This window comes from Poeciliopsis prolifica, unplaced genomic scaffold (assembly GCF_027474105.1).
Source record: "Poeciliopsis prolifica strain line A6 unplaced genomic scaffold, Auburn_PproV2 SCAFFOLD073, whole genome shotgun sequence".
NCBI lineage: Eukaryota > Metazoa > Chordata > Actinopteri > Cyprinodontiformes > Poeciliidae > Poeciliopsis > Poeciliopsis prolifica.
In genome coordinates, this window is record NW_026562448.1 from 1,631,317 (window position 1) to 1,643,240 (window position 11,924).

General features: G+C 39.6%; 1 pseudogene; it reads right to left on the reverse strand.

The window, feature by feature from the left end:
* Positions 1-502: 502 nt before the first annotated feature.
* On the reverse strand, positions 503-6,606 carry LOC129352162 (ras association domain-containing protein 7-like; annotated as a pseudogene).
* Between the last annotated feature and the right edge of the window lie 5,318 nt (positions 6,607-11,924).

Consider the following 11,924-nt stretch of genomic DNA (forward strand, 5'->3'; position numbering starts at 1 on the left):
TGATGAGCATGAGGAACATGAGGAGCATCAGCTCAGATGGACAGCATCATTTACTGCCTGCATTGAGGAGCTGATGTCAGTCATGAGTCGGTTCATCAACCTGATGATGAACTTCTTCAAGTCTCTTCTTCCACTTTCTGAAACTAAAATTATTCTAATCTTCACTGCAAATTAACTTCAGTGGAAAATGTAAAAAAGTTCAATAAAGAAATTACCCGAGAACAGATTGAATAGGCACGAGGATGAAGTTATGATTTTATCTAAACCGAAAACCAAATTCTGTTTTCATTGACTATAATCCTAAAATGATTGCAGCCCCTGAAGATCTGCTGAGGAGAGCATGCAGATGTGATTCAGGACTGAGAAAAAACAAAACCCCTTTAAATACCTGAACCATCATCACTGCATGTGAGAAAGCTGGATCAGTACAAAATTGCAAAAAGGTTTATATTTCTTTTAATATATTATGAATTTTTGAACATATCAAACCATTTCGGTGTAAAAAAAAAACATATAGTTAGCATGGATCAGTGTGTAAGCTTCATAAAAGTCTTTCAGGTTGTAATAAAACTGTAATATCCATGATGATGGAGATTCTCATAGCTGAGAGATGTTTGCTTCGTCAAGCTTTGGCGGCCTCTACAGGTTAAAAGATGAACTGCTGAGATGGAACAAAAAACTTTATTTCTTCATTATGTTCACATGTAAACATTATGTACAGTTAAACAACTGTATATTCTTATAGAGATAGTTTATTTATATTCATAATTATATTCATGTGCACAACATTCACACACACACACACACACACACACACACACACACACACACACACACACACACACACACACACACACACACACACACACACACACACATTTAACGGGACTTCAGTGTTTCTCCTTCTGATTCCTGCAGCAGAAAAACAAAACACATCACAGTGAGTTATTTATGACATCTTATTGAAAACAATTTTAATAAAGTTATGCAGGATATATTTTGTGCCAAAAACAGTTGAATACTCAGTAAACCGATCAGGCTGTGTGCGGCTGACCTGTTGATGCTCCGGCTGCTGCTACTTCCTGACGCGAGTCTTGTTGAGGTGAAGCTTGCTGGCAGGCGGCGGGCCCCCCGGGTCGGCGTACGGGTTCCCACCGGCCTGCTGGATGAACTGCTGCAGGTCACACTGCCTCAGCTCCTTGTTCAGCCCGTCGATCTGCTCCAGTCTGTCCTGGAGAGCATCAGAGGGATGAAACGTTATCAGGAGGAACAAACTGCAGTCAAACCAGCACCATGAAACCCAGACAGGCACCGGGGCGGGGATGTGGGGAGGCAGCGGTGAATGTTACATTATTCTGAGTCTCAGCTGCTGTGGATATTTTAAATCTGCAGTTGGAAGGAGTTAAATGCAGAACATCAGCATGTTAGTTGTTATATTTTCAGCTGCTGTGATTTTTCTCACTGCACTGAATCAAACCAGCCAAACCCTTTGATAAACCTGTTCCCCTCTGGCCTGTGGGGGCGCTGCACCACGAGCCCCTGAAGGAAACGACACAAAAAGCCTCTGAAGACTCTGAGCCTCAGTGTTGTTCTTCTCCACCAAATGGAAACGAAGATGGAGTGGTGTCAGATTTTAGCAGCAGAGTCTCACATTTGTTTTGGTTGTATTTACCCAGAATGCCCTGCACTCTAGTCCACTTCCTGCTTTCAGAGCGTCTCTGGTCCACTTGGTGTTCACATATCCGTTCGAACTTCAATTGAACCGTGAAATAGGTTTGAATTCGGACCAGAGGACATTTTTGGGTTGTGGCTTCACATCTCTAAAGATGAACTGGACTTTTTCAGCAAACGGATTGGAGTTGAATGAAAGCAGATTATGAATTCATTCTGTGTTTCACGTTCATTTAAAAGCTTTTTCAATCACATTTCACATTATTTTTAGTTCAAAACTACAGAAAAAGGTTTGGAGAATTATTATATTTTATCTGAAATATTTTTAATATCTGAAGAAGAGAAACGATTAAAAAGTGGATTTCATAACTTCACGTTTGAAAATCTAGAGCTAATATTAAGTCTATAGCAAATAGTTTTTGTCCTCAGTTGCAGCTGAGGAAGTGGAAATATTTGTATTTTTCTGTTTTGGTTTGGTGTCTTCAGTCCTAAGTGATGCTGTCATGAACAGTCGAGTTTTTCTGAGAATAAATCACCTTCCTGTTTTTTGTAATCCGGCTCTTTTGTGATCCGGTTCTTCCTGTTCTCAGGTTCTCTTCTTGCCTGATCTCAGTCTCTCTGTTTCACCTCCATTCTTTCTCTGTTTCTTTCATTCCTTTTAGGTCATCATTTGTCAACTAATTGCATTTGAATCTTTCACATTTTAAAGATTTCTCTGACTCATCATTGTCTCATGTTGGACACATCGGAGGGGACAGACAACCGTCTCTGACCTTCTGCTCCCGTCCAACCAGATCAACAGCTGAAGAATCATTAGAAATAAAACTGCAGGTGTGGCTGAGAGTCTGTCAGCACTTTGTAATTACAATGTAGATTAGGTTTGTTTAGTTTTTACAGTTTTAATTTAAGACATTTGTGTTTCAGATCATTTAAAGAAATTACCATTTTACTTTCAGCTGATGTTTAGTTTGATTTGATATTTGTTTTTAACACAATTCTGAAGAATAACAGAACGATAAAAATTTGCTGTGGGTCATTTCTGTGACTGATTGATTTTCCAATAAAACAAAATAATGGCAGCGACGGATGTAAACAGTTACAGGAGATGACATCATCCATGATGTTAGCGCTCATCATCTATCAGCCAATCAGAGGAGACGTCAGTGACAAACCCAGCAGCAACGTTTTGGGAAAACACATTTTGTGATTTTACAGAAGAGCTACGTTTAAATGACACACTTTTATGAAAATTCTGTGAGAGCTCTGGTGGAGCCAGCTGCACATTGCCTGAAACTTACAAAAACAACAGGAAGTCCAGTTACTACTTCCTGTCGTCTTCTTCGTCATGTCTGCCTGTAGTAACATGCGGCTGCTGGTCATGTGACTCATGTGATTTCAATACGACAGAAAACAAACTAATTTTAGATTAAAAACTTTTCATCAAATTTTTTTCCGATTTGGAGTTTTTCCATGGAGCAAATTTATTAATAATATTTTGAAAATGATCATTTCATTTTGTGCAGTTTTATGGTCAGTGGAAACTGCTGTCTCACAGACTTTCCCTCCCAGTCCTGCTGCTGAGACTCGTCTCCATCTGTTAGCTTAGCATGACGCAGCGTCTCCAGCAGCTGAGTCCGGAGTGGTTTGGCTTTCCTGATTCTCCCTCAGCCAGAGTGGTGGGTGATGTGGAATACCTTTACCGTTTCTTCTGCCTTCTGCAGCTTCCACTGCGTCCGCCAGCGCCGCGTCCAGATCGTCGCCCAGCTGCAGCCGCTTGTGGAGCTCCTGGGTCAGCGACCTGAGGGCCTCGTCGGTCAGCCGGGCGCCCCTCCTCGGGGTCCGGGCCGCGTGTCTGGGCCCGGTCCAGTAGGTCCTGCTCCAGATGGCCTGAGCGGCTCTGGAGCACCTTGATCTCATAACTCTGGTCGTCTATCGACGAGTGAATCTGCTCCAGGCGTCTCTGCATGTCTGCAGAAGACAGGATGATGGTTTCAGAACAAAAACATTTTAAAGTTCTGCTGCTGCGTCAACCACCCAGACCTCTTAGGTCTTCTGGTTCTGGTTCTGGTCTGCTTTGCAGAACCAGAACCAAACATGGAGAATCAGCTTTCAGCTTCTTTGCATCACAAATCTGCAATAAACTTCCAGAAAACTGCAAAACAGCTGAAACACGGATCCTTTAAATCCAGGCTACAAACCCAGATGATTAGAGTTGATTTTGATCCATAATAACTGGAATATTGATCAACATATTTGATAAATATCAATGATTCAGATGATGGAACTGATCAAAGTCTAACGTTTGTTTCTGGTTTCTCAGTTTTCCACTTTATGTTGTTTTTATCACTTTTCTGTGTTTCTAAAACATAAAGCTGCATATTTACTGAAATGCTTTACCAATAAACTTGATTGATTGATTGATTGGGCGTCTACCTTGCTCTCGCTCCAGCTCCACCTTCAGCTCCTCCTCCCAGTTTTCTCCGTACATCAGCTCCACCTCGTACTGCTTGAGCCGGTACTCCAGCTCCTGCAGGTCGTCTGTCGGGTCTGGAATCGAATCAGGAACTGCAGAATTCGTGACCTTCTGCTCGAATAACTCAGTGTCTTTCTCCAGAGCTTCGATCTGAGCTTCCAGGTCCTGCAGCATCTTCTGCTGCTTCAGGATCTGCCTCAGCATCTCCTTCTCAGGATCAGGATGTTTTTCTTCTGCTGATTCCTCCAGACTGGGAGACCAGTTCCTGCTGGTCTGTTCCTCCTGGGAAATGTTGAGGGACCCAGGTTGAAGGAGAGGGCTTTCTGAGGGCCCTTATACTGAGGTTCTGGTTCTGAGGGCACCAGCAGGGGGCGATGGCTCTCCTTGCTGGGTTTGTGCGGCCCTTCGCTGAGGCTGTGGCCCGTTTTCCGCAGGACGAACTGGACCTCTGCAGCCAGCTGACCCATCTGAGCCAGCAGCTGCATGGGGCAGTCGTCAGCGACCAGAGGGTGCTCCAAGCCCCGAAACTTCCTGCTCAGAACATACCGACCCGTCTGGCCTGTGTACAGGAGGAAAACGTCAAGCTATGCTGAAAAGTTCACAGAGCAACCAGCACGCTGAAGAGATTTTTAAAAAGTCATTAAACACAATTTTTATACTAAAAGTAACAGAAATCACCCATTGTCAGTGGCATTTATCCAAGGAGTTCCCCAGGGCTCTGTCTTTGGTCCTCCTGCTTTTATTATCTGTTTTCTACCTCTAGGTCTCATTTTATTGGAATTAAAACAAAATGTTTAATCACTATGCTTCATATATATATATACATAAACTCTCCTACTTTCCTTCTTTCACTATTTTCTGGAATCAGTTCCCTTCAACATGCAGAGCTTTCAGAAACGTTTCCAATAAATGAAACTGTCCTGAAAACCGGAGCTGAGCAAGCATGTTGCAGTGTGAGTGTTTGCCATGACTCAGTGTTAATTGGATCATAGGGATGCAGAGAAACTACATACCGATGGCCTGAGCGAGAGAGATGACGACTTCCTGACAGGAAGTGTTGAGAGAAAGGCCGCAGACGACCCTGACGACCCCGTCCACCCAGACCTTCAGCTCCATCCCGACCCGACCTGCAGGAAGAATCGGCGAGAACACGCCATCCAGGTCAATGAACGTACACATTAAAGCAACGGGAAACACTAAAAAGTTAAATAAATGAACATTTCATTTGAAAATGTCTGCTACTACATGTAACAACATTGTAATAATTTTACCATAAATAACAAACCTAAATCTGAAACTCTACAGATCATTGTCAGTCATTTGCCTGAGATCAGGAAATCAGCATCAGCTCCGTGTTTTAACACATGACCTCCAGGATTAAGACTCATTTCAAAGCATCTGATCTGAGTTTGGACAATAACTGATAACAGATTTATACATTTTGTCAGTGAAGGAGCTCCATAATCACATCTGATCCATTTCTATTTCATTTCTGCTGCCAATAAAACCTTCCTTGTGCTCCTGCAGGTAGTTTCTCAGACATTAAGTGTTGCCCCTGTTGAACAGCAGTCACATGTCTGCAGGTTTCTGCTGAAGGCAGGAATGCTGCAGAACGCGCTGACATTCCTGCAGGTTCAGGCTCCGCCTCACATACCGCCAGTCTCTGTTTACTCTGCTTCACGTCAGTATCACCTTCACCAGAGCTGCAATCAATACCCACTGATGGAAACTGTTTCATTTACTTACAAGTGCTTCTATTTTATATTTAAGGATTTAAAGCTGGTTTTGGTGCTTTTTAAAAAAAATTTCTGCCCCTCAACAAAAAACTCAATGATTTTAAATGGTCAAAAACTGAAACTTTACAATTATATATATTAAAAAAATTATTTTGTTGTTTTTAATGTTTTATGATTTTATGTTTTGGGGCTTCTATCCACTTTCAAATACAAAGTCAAATAAAAAGATATTAAATTTACTTCCTTTCATTTGAAATGTAGTGTTATTTTTGCATCATATTCATTATAGTTTTTTGAGTGTAGAGTTAACAATATAATAAACAAAAATAATCTTTGTTTTTTTATTAGAAAAATGTGTAAAATTTATTACAGAATTTGTTTGTATTTCATCCAGATTTTCTACATGAAATATATAAATAAGCCTCAATTTGTTTAAATTAATAGAAATAATTAAAACTTGTCTTCCATCAAGCACAACAAGAAACACATTAACTAATGAATGTTTCCTCTGATCCATCTCTTAGTATTGTAATAAATACAAAGCCTGTTTTATGTAAAGTTTAAAGTTACAGACAAAAAGCTCAATAATTGTTTTTCTTCTGATCAGAGGAAATCGGAGCCGATACTCACCTTCCCGTTCAATGTTCTCTGTGTTTCAGGCTCTGAGCTGAGGACGGCTGGACGGCTGAATGAATGCGACCGAAAACATTCAAACACAAACTTCATCCAGGGAGGAGGAGGAGAAGCGGGAGGAGGAGCAGGAGGAGGAGCGGGAGGAGCAGCAGCAGGAATGCAGCTCATCTGGCTGCTCTGCATCAAGTGACGTCAGCCTGAAGGAACTGCAGCTTAATGAAAACTTTTACTGAGAGTCACTTTCATCTCAGGTGTTAAAGGTTTAGGTTGACCAATCATGACCTCTGACCTTATTGTCATCTTTTTTATTCATTTATTTTATTTTTTATGAGATTACTGATCTGAGGACAGAAATGAAATTTATATTTCTTATTATTATTTCTTCTCCCAGCAGTTCCCAGCTGTCTTACTAACAGGGCTAATATTAGACCCAGAATTACCTGCTCTGAGTTTTTCCTGGTTTTGCTGATCTTAAAAAATGTCAATATAAAATGACGTCATGATGACGCGTGATTTGGCCCCGCCCTCTGAAGAGAAGCAGGCGTGTCTCCAGACCTGCAGTTTGTGTTTGAATCTGAGGGAAAACAGTTCAGAACAGATTCCTCAGAATCTGAAGTTTATCAAAGAGAATCACAGAAAAAAGTTTAAGGACCTTCAAGTGTTAAAACTTAAGTGTACGTAGCAAATTTGGGACAATCTTCTGTGTGGATAAAGTTCAGGTTTACAAATCTTATAGCAAGGAAAAAACTGTTTTCATTTACTGATGACAAAATTGGCATAGACTGAAGAATGTTTGGATTTTTACATATTAACACAGAATTAGAATTAGATTAAAGTCAGAAGTGTTTTTGCTTTATTCAGTTACATTAATTTGGTTCTGGAGAAGTTTATACAAACATGTCATCCATCTCTGGTCACTCCTTGTCTCTTTTTGCAGCCCATCTCTTCCCCACCTACCCTAGTATCCTCTGGATGCTGCGGTCAGTTACTTCTCCAACAGCCTGCAAACAACCACCACAGTGCTCTTCACTGCTTATGCTGAAACCTTTTTATGTCTAGTTTGGTTCAGGTTGCTTAATTATGACCAACTTAGTGGGTTTTTTTCTCAACAATGCCATGTTGTTCTGGACTTACAGTTAGGGCCAGAAATATTTGGACAGTAACACAATATTTGTGAGTTGGGCTCTGCATGCCACCGCATTGGATTTGAAATGAAACCGCTACAACAGAATTCAAGTGCAGATTGTAACGTTTAATTTAAAGGGTTGAACAAAAATATGTGATAGAAAATGTAGGAATTGTACACATTTGTTTACAAACACTCCACATTTTAGGAGCTCAAAAGTAATTGGACATATAAACATAACCCAAAAAAAAAAGTTTTTTCTCAATATTTTGTTGCGAATCCTTTGGAGGCAATCACTGCCTTAAGTCTGGAACCCATGGACATCACCAAACGCTGGGTTTCCTCCTTCTTAATGCTTTGCCAGGCCTTACAGCCGCAGCTTCAGGTCTTGCTTGTTAGTGGGTCTTTCCGTCTGAAGTCTGGATTTGAGCAAGTGAAATGCATGCTCAATTGGGTTAAGATCTGGTGATTGACTTGGCCATTGCAGAATATTCCACCTTTTTGCTCTCATGAACTCCTGGGTAGCTTTGGCTGTATGCTTGGGGTCATTATCCATCTGTACTGTGAAGCGTCGTCCGATCAACTTTGCAGCATTTGGCTGAATCTGGGCTGACAGTATATCCCGGTACACTTCAGAATTCATCCGGCTACTCTTGTCTGCTGTTATGTCATCAATAAACACAAGTGACCCAGTGCCATTGAAAGCCATGCATGCCCATGCCATCACGTTGCCTCCACCATGTTTTACAGAGGATGTGGTGTGCCTTGGATCATGTGCCGTTCCCTTTCTTCTCCAAACTTTTTTCTTCCCATCATTCTGGTACAGGTTGATCTTTGTCTCATCTGTCCATAGAATACTTTTCCAGAACTGGGCTGGCTTCTTGAGGTGTTTTGGGCAAATTTAACTCTGGCCTTTCTATTTTTGGAATTGATGAATGGTTTGCATCTACATGTGAACCCTTTGTATTTGCTTTCATGGAGTCTTCTCTTTACTGTTGACTTAGAGACAGATACATCTACTTCTCTGAGAGTGTTCTGGACCTCAGTTGATGTTGTGAACGGGTTCTTCTTCACCAAAGAAAGTATGCGGCGATCATCCACCACCGTTGTCTTCCGTAAACGCCCAGGCCTTTTTGAGTTCCCAAGCTCACCAGTCAATTCCTTTTTCCTCAGAATGTACCAGACTGTTGATTTTGATACTCCAAGCATGTCTGCTATCTCTCTGATGGATTTTTTCCTTTTTTTCAGCCTCAGGATGTTCTGCTTCACCTCAATTGAGAGCTCCTTTGACCGCATGTTGTCTGGTCACAGCAACAGCTTCCAAATGCAAAACCACACACCTGGAAACAACCCCAGACCTTTTAACTACTTACTTGATTACAGGTTAACGAGGGAAAGGCCTTTTGAGTTACTTGCAGCCTTTGGAGTCCATTGTCCAATTACTTTTGGTCCCTTGAAAAAGAGGAGGCTCTGCATTACAGAGCTATGATTCCTAAACCCTTTCTCCGATTTGGATGTGGAAACTCTCATATTGCAGCTGGGAGTGTGCACTTTCAGCCCATATTATATATAAATTGTATTTCTGAACATATTTTTGTCAACAGCTAAAATAACAAAACCTGTGTCACTGTCCAAATATTTCTGGCCCTAACTGTACATAGACAGACAATTTGGCTGTTTATGTTCGAACAACTGAGGCTTATTCTAGCAGCTATGTTTTGGAAAATGTCATAATTACAGAAATTTTAAAATATAACGCCAGAAGAAAAAAAAAAAGATATTCACCCCTTGAGTAACGAGTCTGAAAAATTAGTTTATGACTTTTGCACAAAACTTGTGCAAGAAATCCTTTTGGTTAAAAGAAAAAATAAGTTGTTGTTACTTATGTAATTTACTCCTTGTCTATTTTTATTCAGAACAATGCTTTCTTCATTTACTTTTTTATGATTAATTTTTATTTAAGATGTCTCTAATCTTCTGTTGCACTTTGACTCAACCTGAAGTTCTCATGAAGTTCTCTGTTCAGCAGAGGATTTATTGATTGATCTGATATTTATTGATCAAGAAGCTTTTCTATGCAACAGGAATCCATTCTAAACAGATGCAGAGGAAGGCTCGCTGATCTCCTTTATTTAAACAGTAAACATGCACTTCTGACTGGACCAGTCAGTGAATAAAAATACCAGAGATGTGTTCAGACCTTTGCTTATATATTTCCATCAGGGGTATGTCTGGGGTAAATTAGTGCAGCAGCCCCATCTGGTGGTTAACGAGGCAAACAGCAAGTCATAGCGTGGGTTTTATAGAATTATTTTTCTCAACTTAACAATAGTAGTAATTAATTAGTAATTAGCAATAATTACTAATATGAAGCACTTTCAGATTAACACAAGAATCAACATGCAGTGACTCTCTGTCTCTACTCCAATTTGATGACTTGGACTTTTAGGGGAAAGTTTATCCAAACAGCTTTAAAAATGTTACTGATGAGAAGAACCAGATAGAGAATAGCAGAAATGAGCCAAGCCAAACTTGAATGCACCTGTTCATTAAACCTGACTGAATAATGTGAGTGTGTCAAATCTTATTAATGATAAACTTCTAGAGCAGGACAGAACCTCAAGATATTGTATGCCTTTCTTAAAATCATTTTGATCCAATTTTGTCTCATCTGTCCAAAGGACATTTTCCCAGAAGCTTTATTACTATTTTCAGTCTCTTCTTTTTAAGTTTTGCTTTCAACAAAAAGTCACATCCCATGAAGTTCACTTTGACTCAGAAAATGGCAATCAGTGCAATCTGACACTGATGTACCTTGACCTTTTATTCACTTTAATTTCATGGGAGGTTGTTCAGGGTTCTTTGGTGATCATTTGTATTTTCCTTTTGTTTAATTTGTCATCCCAGCCAGTCACAGCCAGAGAGCTTAGCTACAGTCTCATGGACTTTAAACCTCTGGGTAACATGCAGCTGTCACAGCTGCTTGGATTTGGTCTGACAGTCTTTACCAAATGTGTCAGCAATTTTCTTTCTCATGTACTGGGTCAACTTCCTCCTTCACTTCCTGTGGACCATGTCACCAAACATCCTGGTGACTACTTCTAGACCTTTAAGCAGGGATACTGACTGATTACAAGTTTGAAGATACCTATAATTCTGATAAAGGGACACACATTAGTTTAAGATAATGCCTGTAGTAAATTGGACTGAGTTACAAAAGATATTTTTTGGAAGTTGTCTATGTTTTTTTTCAACCGAATTATCACTATTTTGCACTGCTCAACCCAAAAATGACATATATTTTTCTGAGTCAGGTCAGATTTTTATTCTAATTAGATTTAGAGAAATCTGATCTTCTGACTAAACTGATGACATTTTTGTGACCATCCATTCATTTCTGTTAGTATTTTTCATCCAAAAAAGATTTCAGAAGAATAAAAATAGTTTTCTAACAGAATATTAATTAGATGATACAAACTTGAATTTTTTGATAAATTGAGTAATAACACTGATAAGGGTAAGTACATGTAAACTGCACATTAACCCCTCATTGCGCAAACTTAAGTGCATGAAGTGCCATTTCTTCGAACGCCTCCTCGTATGCTCAGCAGCAGAGATATTTCTCTTCAGAGTCCAACTGTAAGCACTCTGGCTGCATCCCAACACCCCAACCTAGCATGTAGCTTAGTTCAGAAAATTGACCTGGTTGAGAAAAAAAACCAATGTAATTTTTTAATTCAGCACATCAGAATTATCCCAAAACAGTTGAAAAACCCCAAACAACATCGTCTGAAGGTGGCCTTTTTAGTTCTGTTCTCCTTTGATGCATTTGCACAAAACAATTACAATAGTCACTTCAAAGATGAATAATTTGTTTATTAGAAAGCATCTGTTTCATGTGATCATTCAGTATTACATGTTTTTAAAAAATGTTGCACAACTTTTAACATTCTGTTTGTACTTTTGAAAAGAAAGCAAGTTGTTTTTCTTAATAACTAGTTTAGAAAACACTGAAGCTATAATAAATCAAAAAATAAATTTCTTGTTCCATTATTGAGATTAGAAACCTTCAAAACTTTAGCAATAATATCTTTGCAAACTGAAAAGCGTAATTTATGTCAACATGCACCAACTGAAGAGCAATCCAAAAAAAACAAGTAAAAACTACTTTCAAGTAATAATAAAGTAAGTACTGATTCTTGGTGTTAGTATAAAAACTAGCTACACTTTTAAGTACTATATTAATTCACAAAGAAGCCATGCAAATTATGAGAATGATTCCATA